A 15,847-nucleotide genomic window follows, 5' to 3' on the forward strand; every position below is an offset into this window, starting at 1 on the left:
TGGCTCTCCTCCTCTGTCGCTGTGCTTTTACAAAGTCAAGCTTTTAACAGTGTACCAAAGATCTCCTCCGAGGCCTGTACTGTATTTCAGTCTGACGGTTGCTGAAATGACTAATTGTGTGATTTTGACAGTTTTCTTGAGTTTCAGAAGTTTACTATTCGAATCATGCTGGCATTAAAAGTAAAATAATTTCATTTAATTGGAGAAAAATAGACCATAAAACAACATCAGACAGGAGTAATCCAAAATGCTGGTTCAATAAGTGATTGCAGTAGCTAAAATCTAAACTTTTACACAAGGGTTATCAACCAGCCAAATTTCCTGCAAATATATAAATGAGGGAAAAGCTTAATAAACGTCAAACAAGTGGAATAAAAAAGGAGTTCAATTTAAAAAAAAAGGCAGAAACAAAAACTGTTTTGATGATTAATCAGATTTTGACCTTCTTCCTCTGCTTATTTAGGTACATTCTAATATGTGTATTGCCTTCAACAAACATTAGCCTTGCCCCCTAAAATCTACACTCTTTTGCCCTTCTGTCCCTCCTGAAGTTGCTCTTTTAAGTCAGTTTCCCCGGCCCTCCAGATGACAAGGTTTCTTCACTTGTCGCCAAAACTTTCCTTTCTTCACTCCTCTGGCGCCTCCCTGCCTTTTGAAAAACAATCTCCTGTCCCATATCCTTACAAAGAAAAGCAACTTTTTTTATCTTCCTTTATTTCCCCTTTCTTCTTTCTACAGATCCTTTTAGCCTCCTCCTGGGAGACGGAGGCACCCGGTCCCCTCGGTTTGTTTGTTTCATTCGTCCGCTCCTGTGTGCTCTAGCTCTCAAGTCAAGGACACAAGCTCAGTTTTTTGATTTACACGATGAAAAGAATTAATTACTCTGCAGCGGTGGGACCCTGGGGTTCCCTGTTGCATAAGGAAGGTGGGGAGGCGAGGGCAGAATGAAAGAATGGAGCTGATCTGGAAAAAGGGAGGGAAAGGGAGGACAGAATGAAAAAGAGAGGAGGTATGGGTGGAGGAGAAGTTGTTCAAACGTTGGACATGCGGGACATAAAGAGCAGACAGAGAGAACGAAAGAGAAAAGGAGAGCAGAACAGGACCAGGAAATCTCTACCATTTGACATCTCCCCACCAACACACACTAACGCTTCAACACACTTGCACAAGGGACAGAAATTTAGCGTTACCGTCGGCACTGCCGCTCGCTCTATGACTCTGTGCATCTCTAAGGAGAGAGACTCCAACATGCTGGGTCCGCGTAGGTCGCCTTAATTAGCCACACATCCCACTACGCAGGACCCCAGAGGGGTTTAACAGGGGCATGGAGGGTGAGGAGACGAAGGATAGGGGGAGACAGAAGGGAGGGTGAAGGAGCGAGTGAGGAACGGGTATTAGAGCGAGGGGAATAAACCAGCCGAATTGGAAGGTTATTTAAAGCATGGCCTACAAAAACAGAAAAGTATAGAGTGTGTTTGCATGCATGTTTGTGCGTTTATGACAATGCATGTGTGTTTTCTTTGCAGTCTGGATGAACCCTGTGATCCCATGCAGCTTGTTCTACAATATCAGCATGCATGTGAACTCAGTGCATGCATTCGAGTGCGGCTGCTTGTACAGAGGCTAACAAACGTGTTTGCATATGAGTCAAGGCAGGATGATTGAGTGTGCTCAGGTGGCGTGGGTCATTTCACTGAGTGACAGAATGATGCTAGGCGAGGCTGTACACATAAACCCCATCCATATCTGCGAGGCCTAATTAGCCGGCCCAGGTCAGCACTCAGGGCTGTGATATAGCGGGGAAGCTCCAAAACACACGTAATGAACACAAATGCTGCCTTTATTCCACCAGAATCTTCTCAACCGTCTTCTCGTCGCTTTCTTTCCCTGTAATTGACAGCTTCCCTCCGCTTATATTAAATGTCTCATAACCCGGAGAATTACAGGAGTGTCCTTTGTAGAGGCGTCACTTTTCAGTGCCTGCTTTATGTATTGAAACTGCAGCCAAAGAAACACCGTAAATTGTGTTTTTCGGGGGCTGTCACACAGGTCAACTTACTTAATTGGACAACAGCATGAACTCCAGTGGTGGTAAGTTATGGCGCACCTTGGAGACGCTCTGATGGATCTCAGCTGAAGTTACAAGGACTTAAATCAAATTCATTCTGATGACCAACGCTCCCTAAAGTCTTACCCTGAAGGATGACAGGTTTATTTTAAGAGGGTTATTCACTTACGCATTGCTGGCTTGCCTGAGGTGCTTGTGTGAACATAGCTGCCAAGAAGAAACTATTTTTCCTCTTTGATCTGGACCAAAAAACCTTGAAGTTGATTTTTTTCTTCTAAATTCTCGATGCTGTACCCTCTCTTTCTCTGCCCCTTAAACATCTTCTGAATCATTTTTTCAGTTTCTCCTTCTCTTCCTTTAAAGTGTCCTTCCCTAGTTGCTGTCAGCCTCCAACATACAGTACGTTCTTCCTCTTAAATCCAATGTAATCCATGTTTTCTCATAATTCTTCCTCCCTTTACTCTTTGTCACCCCTGTTGAAGTTAATCACTTTGACACACATCCCTACAGATTGCACCCATAATCTCAAGTCCAAGCTCACTAAAAAAAACTTGTCAGAATTAAAACACACTCAAAGCATTAATGTCTATAAGGGACCAAACTATTGTTCAGTATCAAGATGTGAAAAGACAAGACATACAAAACGAAGTACGTTATTCTGACCTGTTACAAACCAAACAGTCTTTCACGAAAGTGAGACAGAAAAAATGAGCCCATAATAAAAAAAATTTGAAAAACAAAATAGTCAATCTGAAAGTAATCTAGGAGGAGAGTGGGAAATAAAAAGATGAGGAAAAACAGAGATATCATAAAAAGAATTGCCTCAGAAGAGGGAGTAAATCATCAGTGATGCTTCAATTCACTATAAAGAAAGCAGAGCACTCATTGTGGGAGTTTATGTGAACATGTAGGAAACTGTATTGACAGTTTTGGCCTCAATTTTATCTTGTTCCATCAAGGGAGGAGGGAGGAGAGGGATGGAAGACAGGTGGAAAAGAGCGATAAACAAAGGCTATTACATCTGAGATGGTCATTCCCTTTACTTTTGTAATAAAGGAACCCCGCTGACTTTGTCTGTTTATGTGTGTGTGTGTGTGTGTGTGTGTGTGTGTGTACCCGCACTATTATCCCTGCACTTTTTCAAACCTTTCTGGGACAAATCTACACCAATCTGCCATAACGTTATGACCCCCTGCCTGCCGCTACACAGCCCATATGGAACAAACTGCGATGCACCGTGTTCTGACATCTCTCTATCAGACCCAGCATTAACTTTTTCAGCAGTTTGAGCTCCAGTAGCTCTTCTGTTAGATGCAGCCTTCACTCACTGTGTTACATTAAGCCTTGGCCAACCACGACCCTGTTGCTGGTTCACCAGTTTTTCTTGAACCACTTTTTGTAGGTACTGACCTCTGCAGATCTGAAAAATCCCATAAAAGCTGCTGTTTTTGGGACAATCTGACCCAGTCGTTTAGCCAGGTCATCACAAGTGGATATCATTTTGAGTTCATTATTTTTTGTGGACTCAAAATCTGTTTTGAAGTGTAAAATAATTGAATTAAATAAGGTTAATCACGATTTTAAAGATTAATTGTACGTCCCGAATTAAATGTGATGCAAACAGCTACTGGGCTAACTATCTATATATTTATATTGTATTTACTTAGAATGACAGACAATGCACATCAATGACCATGGGCATGTAAATGTGCCAGGTAGTTGCCATTGGCTTATTTCCATATGTAGTCCCTGGCAGGTTGGTGACACACATATACATATACTGTATATATAAATGTACATCAAGCATGTACATGAGAAAAAATAAAGTACATAAAACTGAACAATATGCAGAGACCAAACAGTGTAACCATGCATTACTTCACAAAACAGTACAGTGCAATACAAGAAAAAAACAGGATTAAAGTGTTCATTAGAGTTAAAGTGCATAAAGCAGGGAGTAAAGTGCCAGAGTGCTAATGTGCTGATTTATTGTTCAGAAGTTTTAATAATTATTGCACATTTACCCTACGCTATATGCATTGCTTATAGAGGTTAATTCTGTACAGCTTTAAGCTGATATGTATAGATTGGACCATCAATGGACATAACTAAAGAACAGAACCACATTTATTCTGAATCAACATTTCCACCAAACAGACACAGGTGTCTTGAAGTACTGATGTTCCTGTTAAAGTTTCTTCTAACAGTGAGTCGTTCTTTTAGCATAAAAGAAAAATATTTTACTCCGCAACAACAAACTTTTAAATCTGAAAACTGATTTGTGATTCCCACCTTACTGTTCACACTGATGTCTGGGGATTGTTTTGAGAATTCATGTATGTTGTTTCTGGAAATGAAAAGCGCTTGTGAATGCCCAACATACTCAATATTTCTTGAATATAGGCACAAATTTCAGTGACTCATTTTAAAACTGTGCAGAATAAACAAGAACTGCATGGCTTACAATACGAGTTAAGTTCATGTTATGGCTTAATGCCTGCATGAAGTGCCATGTAATACGGTTGAGGGTAAGGGTTCAAGAAAAGGTAAAGAGATAATGTAGTCAGTGAACAGCACTGTGATGCCGTAACAGGAGGCGTTCCTTTCGGATAAAATAAGGCAATTACCTTGGCCCTGCTCGGAGTGATATGGCCTGATGTCATGTGTCAGAGAGAAGAACACACATCTACATGAAACATATAAAGATCCCTCAATACACACTGCGGTGAATAAAAATGTGATATGAGTGTATCTGATGGGAATTCTCCATTTTACTCTCATTTTACTCTCTAGGGACAAACACTAAGAGCAACACTGTCATGCTCTCAAGCTTCTTTCCCTCTCTCTCTCTTTTTTTTTTATTTCTCTGTCCCGACTCGACTCCCTCGCTTTCTTCTTTTCTCTCTTTCTCCCATGTTGGCAAGCAACCCTCTCTCTTTTTCTATGCTTCCTCTCTGTTGCTGTGTTTTTAATCCTCATGTGTGCCAACAGAGACTGCAGACATCTTGGCCCCCGAGTCTCTACTACTGTGCGTGAGTGTGTGTATCCCAGGGAGACTGCCAGCACTCTAAACAAAAGCTCTCTGTTGAGTTAGTTTGTCTTTACAAACGACTCAAACCATACAACACTTAACCCTGTGCCTCTTCCTCTGTGGATTCAAATACAGTTAGAATCACCAGGGGCCAGAACATTTGATACTATCCAGATACTTAAGCAGGAAAACTTAAATCAGGCAAAATTTGAATAAATGTACCCAAAATATTGCCATATATGTGTGTCCCTTGGGTCAAATATTCAGTAAACATAATGTACGATACCACTGTTATGCTGACGACACCCTACTATGTGTCTCTTTGCATTCCACCAATTATATAAGTCTAGATCAACTCACCACCTTCCTCGGGTATCAACTGTTTGACATCTCAAAATTTCCTCAACTTACATGACATTAAATCTGAAATATTCCGTTTACAGCACCCATTTTTTTAAGCAACATGACTCGCAGTCTTTAACCCCTTTCACAAAGTGTTGAGCCTCCAGCAGAGAACACAAGCGTTGTTTCTTATTCCGAACTAAGCTTTAATATTCAATGAAGAAACACGTGCACACTTTTTTCTTTCAACTGAGATTAATTTTGAAAATCAAATCCAGTTTATCCTTGGATGACTTTCACAGAGTTGCTGTTATGTTATCACCTTCAGACCTCAATAATAAGGCTTTTCCCCGCCTCTTTGCATTGCTTTCCTATCCATTTCCCTATTCTTTAAACATTTATTTTATTAACTATGAAAGGTCTACCTGATCAGGCTAATAAATCATTGACCTTCCTACCCCGTATGAGCCTCAGTTCACCTGATGTGAGTTTCCATGGTGCAATCAGAGCCAGTTTGACGACTAAGGGCCTCTGCAATTTGGGTTCCAAAACTTTGGAATGACCTTATTATTATTATTATTATTATTATATTCAAAATAGTGAAATACTGTGCTGTATCACCTTTTAACCCATAATCTCTATTTACAGATTCTAAATGAAAGATCTTGAGTTTGTGGAAACAGGACCATACTTTGGCAATGGAAGTGTTGCTGTTTTGTTCTGTATTAATTTGTAGAGTAAAATTGTTCCCTTTTGTTTCAGTGGACTCATAGAAAGAGCAAAAGGGGCAGAATACAGTAGTATAATGCAATCCCCAAACACCTTGGTTGTCATCTGATTATGGTTTAGTTTAGCTTTAGTTTATGTCTTCGAACAGAAAGCTGCATACAATTGCAGTTAAAATCCTCTCTAAGATGCTGTTTCCCAACACAAACTCCATTCTTACTGCTCCTGTAAAAAAGGCAACACTGGAAAAGGAAGTCTTGATCATGAAACCTTTATGCAAACTTGGACATGTAGTGCTATGGAGCTGGATTTCACATCATATTTGAGTGTGCATGTTGGGACTGAAATATCTCCACATTTCACATCAACTTACTTTAATGTAATTGATTAAAGTTGACGTGAGTGCTTGTACCTCATTTGTGCAAATAAAAACTGCAAATCATTTGATCGCATAACACGATTGTGTTTATTTGAAAAACATAAAGTCAAGATAAGAAGACAGAACTACCATGCACACACTGATAAACACACATCACTGTTTGTGTTTGAATAACACATGACATGTGCATACAACATTTATGATCTGATGACTTTGGCTGATGAATAACTCATGCTGTGCGTTAGCTTACCTATGTGTTAAAACATCACTGCTGTTAAAGCACGCAGTGATGCAAACACAGCATCCTGTTCGTGCATGGACTGTATGTTAGCCTGAGCATGCTCTCGCTGGGTGTGTTTACATTCATTTGCATAACTGTGTATCAGTTCATGTTTCCTGAATACATTAATGTGTGTTTGCATGTTTATGTGTATGTGTGTGTGCATGGAGAGCTACATTAAAGAACGTGATCAGAGCAGGAAATCTTGTTTTGACACTTCAATACATTACTGTCAAAAACGTCGACACCATTCATCATAAACAAACACTGGGGAATACGAGAGTGTGTTTACATGGTTATTTTGGATCTTTGATTGCAACATGCACACAATTTGATATAACTCAGGAGGACAGCTTAGTGGCACAGGACTATTTGTCATCATTATGACTCTGATGTTTGTTTTTTTTAACATGTGTAACTGAAAGTAGAAAACGGTAACAGCTTAATTAGCATGCTTAATCACAGCATGTTAGGTCACTGTGAGCCCCTGTAAAGCATTGATGACAGAGTTTACCGCAATAATAAGGTATGTTTATTGCAATACATTGCCTGTGTATACTGTTTATATATGCTACAAGTACTAATGGTAAAGGTATTCTCTAAGGCTCGGCCTGTTTAGTACGATGTAGTTTAGTTTGAGTTGGTTTTCTTATATCAGGGTAAAAAATATGGCATAGCTGCCCAGTTTGTGAGTTTGTGAGTATATAAAAACAAATATCTGTTTATTGATTCAAACGAAACCAAAAGTTGCCAGTTTCTTTAAAAGATGTGTGTAATATGAGGAGTTCAGGATACTGAATTTGATGTAAAATGAGGAGAGGAAACGTTTTCATGCTTACAAGATGGAGCTCTTAGATGGTATTACAAAACAAAGATCTCCCAATGCAAATGATCACACACATCCTTTCAGAGGTTAAAGTTTTATGTTTATTTCTTTAGTACCTGCTTCAAAGACAACTTCACTGCTTCCCTGTGAAATTGCTGCTTTGATTATGTTCCAGGTCTAAAAATATCAAGCCTCACCTCTTTTTTAATAGTACAAGATCCCACAGTAAAGCACTTCTCTTCATTCTAATTAATTCAACTCTACAGTACATGAAGTTTAATATATTCAAAGATGGATCAGCTGCTAGGAAATACTGCAAAATCATTAAATGGAATTTATTTATTTCTTATGTTCTTTACTGTGGCTGCCACAGCAGAGAGCTCAGAATGACAGAAAACTTCACCAATGCTATTTAGTATTCATACGTGTGAACACACACAGCAGATAAATAGCATGTCCCTGTATGGAGTATAGACAGTGCATTACCCCAGTTTTGGTATTGAACGCAGCCCATTAGCAGTGTTAATCCATAGATCTAATCATGATGGTGAAATAGAGCACTGCTCCCATTCTGGCAGCATCAGCCAGACTCATAAACTATGGCACAAATGTTTCCTCTTATAACCTGCCAGACAAAACAAAGGTCACGTTGAGCCCGTTCCACTTCTTGTTTTTGTTTAATTTATGGAAAATGAAATATTATGATGAGCTTGTAAAAGAAAAAAGAGCAGGGAGGGAACACAAAGTATTTACAAGTGAGACAAAACTCCAGAGGATGAAAACGCCTCACAATATTTGTAATAACAGTGAAAACTCAATAAGGTCAAGCTGACAACAGAACAAAAAACTGACTATAAAATGACGATTATACTATATTATACCAGAATATTAAAATGATCCTAAAACAGCATGCACTGAGACAGATTAATGAACACAACTTAATATGAAAGTCAAAATGAATTTCAACAAAAGGCAAATCTTGCTTCAGGGCTTCTCAATGGCGTTTTCTGAGGGAGACCAGACACACACATGCACATCCCAACATCTCATTACATTTCATTTTTTGAGCAATAACACACAGCAGCAGAAGGGCAGGGAGGCAGAACTGAGCAGAGTGTCAATAACACAGTGTGACGGCTTGCTGTGTAATTACAGCTAAATGATATCAGAATGGTCAAAAAGTGAGGAATAAGCTAATATTGAATAATTACTGTGTAATCAAAATCAATAAAGAAACAAATGAGAGCTTTAAGCACAATTAGGGCGCTCCAATGGAAAACATAATTGAGGTCTGCTGGGACATGTGATGCTGGAACAGTAATTACAGTCATCATCATCAACAATTTCTTTCTCTTCTAGGTCTCCTCAACTTACATACAGACATACATGGCGAAGTACTATATATGCAAAACAGCACAGAAACACCCACCTCATAGACACGCACAGACATACACACACCCAGAAACACACCTACACACTCTGCAAAGCCAACGCTGGCTCTAATTACTGCATCCACTCAGCATGCATTTCCCATTATACTCACACACTGAACGCTGTATCATGTCAGATCATATTATATCACAGAGTAACAATAGGTAACAAGAATCAATTCACAGCATTAATTGTCAGAGGTAGTAATCATTCCCGCCTTCTCATTCATAAAAAAAGCACACTCACTGTTTCATGTCTCCAGCAGTAATATCTCATTAGAGATTAATACAGATCAGCTCTTTTAATTAGCCAACCCGCCCACACAGGCGCTGATAAAAGCCTTTCTATGCAGGCAACTAGCTCTATGTGCTGTAGGTGTGTGTGTGAGAATGTGTGTGTGTGTGTGTCCTCCCTGTCGTAAAAGATGTCAGCCTCACTCCCACATCCAGCTTTCACTGTTCTTCCATTAAGGAGGAAACACAAGGTACAGATTAGATTGATCCTCATTTCTTGATTGTGTGTGCGTTTGTTTTTGTGATGTGTGTGGAGGCACGTACATTTATACACGTGTTTACATCGGCTTCATAATCTGAGCTTTACAAGTCTTGTTTACAGAATTACTTTGACATCCGGAATGATTGTTTGCATATATGTCGTACATACACATCCCTACGAGAGCCGTGTCATAATCTGGTTTCAAAAGAATCACTTTCAGTGTTTACCCTGACGTCACTCTGAGGAGTTTTTCCTTCCAGGCATGAAAGAAAAGGTTGAAAAAAATAAGATTCTGCCACATGTGGATATATGCCAAAGCTCAGGGAAATAGCAGCCGTTTAGAATCACCTCCGTCTCATCACCTCAAACACCATCCTGATGGATGATGACGTGTTGGGAAAATAACTTATTTGCCTCGAGGCTACAATGGCTGTTGCATCCTAAAATTCATCAAACGCTTTCAGTATTTCACCAGCGATGCTGGTGTGCAACACAGGAGTCTGAATCCATGACTAACCCATTCAGGAAAAATCTTCTTCTTTCCCAAAGTGTTTATAGTACCCATTTCTTTTCACCAGCATCAACATGTTGACAATGAAAGGTGTTCAATTCATCAAACACATCTGTTTATCCTCCTGAATGGCTTTCCTTTAATCACTTATCTCTATGTTACACATACAGTAAATTGAAAATGTGTTGGCAAATGACGGTTTGACGTCAAAGTTGGTTGTCTATGTGCCTTTCACTTGGCATTAGCTGCAATCCTTAGAAAACAAATACTTGCATATAAGCTCAGCTAACATTCCACACTCCAACCCAAGCTTTATTCTGGTCTAAGGCTGTTTTCACACCTTTTGTTCCAAATCAGATTTTAACAATTATGCATTGTTGAATTTTTCCCTTGGGTTGTTGGGTTGGGTTCAGTATTACAAAGCAGGTCATTGGACTGTCTCTGTGTCATTGTGTCACAGTCTCCTTTTCCCACGATGTCATCTGGACGCTAAAATGTGCCATGGGTCGACTTGTAGCAGCAAGGACGTCAATGCATCATCGAAGTTTGGGTAGATGAGAATATTTGTCAAATGTTGGACACCACTCATAAAAATACAGACAAAGAAATGTTCGCCTATCAATATTTTTAAGGTAACTAGATGTAGCTGCATAAATGCATCTACATTAACTAGTCCGCAGAGTCGAGCAACTATTTGTTCCAGTCGGAAAAGTAGATTGTGTTTTCACTAACAAACTGCTCCAGGGTTCAATTGGAAGCAAGACCAACTTTTCCAGGCGATCTAGGCTTGCCTGTTTTGTTTTTTAGCATTAGAGTGCGATTGCTGTGTTAACATATGTCCACACAATCAAAGCCAAGGCGGAAAATACCCCCTGTGCCGGAACGTCTCCAAACTATCCAGGTGTGTGTGTGTTTTGCTAGAACGTAAAAAAAAAGGCAACACAAGGAAAAAGAAATCTTAGCACCTTGAGGCTTTATCTTCTTCTACCAAGATAACCGTTCGGTTAATGAGGTATTTTATCATTAAAGATACAGTTCTTCATGTAAGCTAAGCTGGAGAACGATGGCAGATGTAGTCTGCATCTTATTTCAAGATATTTCAAGCCAAAAAATATATCACAAAATAAGGTTGAGCAGGACTTGTTTTGTGAATGTTGCTTATATTGAGTGTATAAATAAGACAAACGTCTTGCTCAGGGCAGTGTCTGATTGTAAAAGATGGTGCCAATGACTATGTAAAACTGCATTCTTTTTTATGACCAGCAGAGGGAGCTTCCACTATTTAGAGGTCATATTGTATGAAACCAGATATGTAAAAAATCGAGAGGCAACCTCAAGTGTTGAAAAATAAAACCAGTGTGGACATTTTAAAAAAGTGCAAACCAAATATGGTCACATTTACCTTAAGGAAACCAAGATGGTGACACCCAGAGCTTCAGCAGTGGGCTTCATAAACCAATGGGTGACACACTGGGCGTCAGAGTGGCTACGTCCACTTCTTTCACAGTCTGTGCTTGGATGTCATCTACATGAATCATCAATTAAGGAGGATGCTGAGGTTTTGCTTGGGACATGCACCTTTATGTTTTTTTCAAGTTATTGTTTGACAGTGTTATTAGACAGAGGAATTAAAAGAGACAGCCAAGAAATGGACGATTCTAGACCAGAAATGAGCCCTCTGTCAACTTCTGTCTGAAATCATTAACCCATCTTTTCGAAGTTTTAAAAACATCTGATGAAAACTTTAAACCGTCTGTTGCTCTTAATTAGAAAGCTTAAAGCTGTTGTGTCATCAGTTTTATTCCCCTGCAAGGCCAGTCTATGCTGTCTATCAGTCAAGGCTAGACGTGGCTAACGGCTAGCTAAGTGGTGCTAATTGGGCTATGAGTCTGCAATAACGGTTTAATGCAATGGGAAGTCATTCATCAGCACTGCACTGTTCCAGCAGAGAGAGAGAGAAAGAGAGAAAGAGGGAGAGGAAAAAATGGGTAATGAGGGACAGTAGAGCACAAACTTTAATCACTCAGACACTTAAAGTTTAAAAGAAAACAACAGATGGAAGGAAAAAGAAGAAAGAAAAAGTCATATACAAAGAAGAAATGGATTGGATCAATGCTTCCACAAGGTCAAATAACTTTCATTCAGGCATGGCTAACGAAGGTTTCCAGATGATTTTGTCTGACACTAACACACACAGACAGATACAGTCTATATATTGTGTTCTATATCCGATAACATATATGACCAACATGCTTATGCTTGCAGTCTGTATTCCTCAAGCTGAATAACACGCATGGCTGCATGTGTGTTTGTGGTGTCAGCACTGCACTAGAGTCACTACACAAACTGATGTGTGAATACGTACGGCAAAGATATGTTTTACCTTCAAACTGCATTTGTCCAGCTCATCTCTATTCACACATTTAATATGAAAATGTAGAAAATGAACCCATGGGTCTGGAATTTCACCTTGGGCAGTGTTCTGGATTCTGTTTTTAGTATATTTGTAGTCAAGTAGTATCGACCAATCACGTCTCAGCAGACTTTGCTGTAAGGAGAGCAAAAGCATGCTATTTGCACACTGCTGTAATAACATCATGTCTCCCTTTAGTAGTAAACTAATGATGATTTCTTAGGATGAGGGATGGAAGAATGAAATAGTTTGAATTGTAGAACCAGAGACCTTTGGTATTTTAAAACATAGGATAACTTCTTGAGAAAAAAAAAACACTTGAAAAAATTACAAAAAAAAAAAGGAAACTATTTTTCCCCCACCATTTAAGTACAACAGTTATTTAATACAACTATTCAGCTGTCAATCACATAACAGGCATTTTTCCTGACTTGGATGACTTTGAATAAAATTCTTTAGCTGTGGTCATGAGAACTTATAGCTATAGAATTATATAAACCAAATGAGTGGTAAGTGTTATTTGTATTACTTCATCTGTTCTCCTCACCTGTCACTGAAATAAATGGTTATTTTTGAACATGACCTTTTGCACTCAGCTGCTGAATCACTTCCTATCTCCATCCAGTCAACTTCTGCCTCTGCTATCTTGATTTCATTTTTTTTTTAATGAGTAACACATTTTCACACCACCTTGGTGTTTTTACTTCTCACCAACAGATATTGCATATTATCTGCCTCTCATATTTTTGACAACATTGCTGTGAAATGAACCCTCACCATGCACTGGAGGGTCAAGTGCTGATCACCTGTCATGTTAGTAATAAAATCAGGGGGTATTTACTTTGCTGCCGCTCGTTTCGCCCTTCTGACTCTTGCTTAACTCATACACAGAATCACGGACACACTGACATAACCAACCATACAAGAGCAAAGCAATTACCAAGTAAATGGCGAATTTAGCATCAATCAAGGGTCAATGCTGTGCACTGTTGCTTGTCCGCCCACATATTCGTTAGCCAGGGAGTAGGGACCACTGCAGCTCAATGAAAGCAACCCTGATCAACACAGGAAGCGCCTGTGTCCATTATCGCACAACCTCAATATCAAAGTGCTTCTCAGCAGCGCTTACTGTTGCCAGGTTACAAAAGTCGTCCCACGGCACTGGTGCTTCCCTTAGTAGTGACTGACACGTGTATTTCAAAATACTCTGCATGCTTCATATTTGCGTTTATTCAATGAGCTTTAAAAAGAAAACCTGAAAACATTGAATGGGATTCTTTTCATAGCCTTAGCAGCAGCTTGACCTGGAAAATGTAACCTCAAAAAGACGAGACTGGTTAGTCTCCCTTCAATATGGACCTAGCCACTGTTAATGACACAGTTCGTATCAGGAGTCCAGCTCCTTCTTGACTGATTGGTTGATGATAGAAGTGACACTGAAGTGGTAATTTTATAAAAGTGAACTACCGTCGGGGCGCTGGTGGCCTAGTGGTCTAAGTGCCCAACATACAGAAGCTACAGTCCTCGTCACAGGGGTCACTGGTTTGATTCCAAGCCGGTTGACCATTTCCTGCATGTCTTCCCCCGCTCTCTACTCCCCATATTTCCTGACTCTCCTCAGCTGTCCTATCAAATAAAGGCAAAAAATGCCACAAATATAAAAATATATGAATTATAATTATTTAAAAAAATAACTATTTTCAACTGAGGCTACTTCCACACAAATACTGAAAGTTTAGGAACTAATTATTTCCTGTCCGTTTAGAAAAAAAAATTCTGTCCACACCTGACATTTTTATGAATATTTCATAAAATAAGTGCTTACGCAAAATCACCGTCGGGTTCATGACATGTGCACACCAGCCAATTTTGTTCTCACCACCTTGCGTATATAAGTGAATCAGAATCATTCTAAATTGAAAGGCGCATGCCCGCAACCTGCTATCAGCATACTACCACGCCCTTATTCATCCATATAAGGACACCTGTTCGGTGCATCAAGACGCTGAATTTCACCTCGGCAGAAATAGAGGTGATTTTTGCCGAGGTTGAGGCAAGAAAATCAATACTTTTCTGAAGCTTATATCAGCAGGAGTCACCATGACAAAAACAAAATGAAGCCTGGGTTTCAAATACTGAGGCTGTTAATGCTGTGTCTCCTGAGGTTCGCACCGTGGCTCAGGTTAAAAAAAAAAAAGTTTGATATTTAAGTGGACACAAAAAAACATATAATAAAGACTTGCAGAACAGAAAAAAAGGAAGGAAACTGGAGGATGACAAGGACCACCTAATCTGACAGCTCAGGATTAAAGAACAGCTGCAATTATTGGAGACACCTCCATATCAGGAATATGTTCCCAAAACGAGGGATAAAGTGATGATATTCAACCGTCGCCTAATGGTAATTAATTTAATTTAATGAACACGGCACGCCAGAAGTATCTTGAACACTTTCTCGGAGCGTAGAGTAACTTGCCACCAACTTTGCCAAAGCACATCTAACGAGCCTCAGAAGCCCAAATGTGCACTCAACTACAGCCCGCATGTGGGCATGGAAGTTGTTATAGCGCAAGACACCAATAGGGGGTCGTGAGAAGTCTTTCAGAATTTTTTTTAAAAAGTTGTCTAAAATAGTACATTTTACCCATTATAATACAAAAATATTAGCTAACCTTTAAAAAAAGCCTTGAAAATAGAAAATGTGTAGATTTTTCTGCCTTTTTTTTTTTGCCAGAGTGCTATATGACAGTCATCTGGCTTTTTTATTTTATTGAAAGTAGTTTAAATATGTCATGCATTTAGTTAAAAGAGTATGTGTTTACATTTTCTGAGAAAGTTGGTCGTCATGATTTGTGTGTACGCATAGTCTGAGGAAGTTCTCAACTTGTCGTAGTGTAAGAACAAATTCAAGTAAGAATATATTGATGAATCCCAGATTTGTGCTTAAAACATGCGTACGCACAGTTTAAGCACGTATTCGTGCGTACGCACTGTTAGTGAATGAGGCCCATTGTGTGCATGTGTATTGAATGTCAAATGTAAACTGCTCTTTAACCTGTGTCCAGGGTGAGAAATTAAACACTATTGAGTGTGATATATTAATGCGCCTCCGAGCCGTGATATGATTATGAAGTAAAGCTAGATTTCCCTGCAAATAAAACTAACAGTACAGAACAGATGTAAAACTGTAGCACTCGATCAGGGGGCATGCACAATACAGCAACAATAACCAGGCACTGCTGACCTCACAAAAATTAAAAACAGAGTTTTGTTTTTTTTAAATCCCCATTCTGGAAGAGCTTTTTAGAAAAACACTGGGATAAAACTAAAAAGAAGAAAGAAGGT

General features: G+C 39.3%; 1 protein-coding gene across 1 annotated transcript in view; it reads right to left on the reverse strand.

Annotated features, from left to right (window-relative positions):
• Nucleotides 1-15,847, reverse strand: part of LOC117818563 (transmembrane protein 132D-like) — a 127,665-nt gene that overhangs the window by 46,811 nt on the left and 65,007 nt on the right. The gene's annotated exons all lie outside the window — the stretch shown is intronic.

This window comes from Notolabrus celidotus, chromosome 9, assembly GCF_009762535.1.
Source record: "Notolabrus celidotus isolate fNotCel1 chromosome 9, fNotCel1.pri, whole genome shotgun sequence".
Taxonomy (NCBI): Eukaryota; Metazoa; Chordata; class Actinopteri; order Labriformes; family Labridae; genus Notolabrus; species Notolabrus celidotus.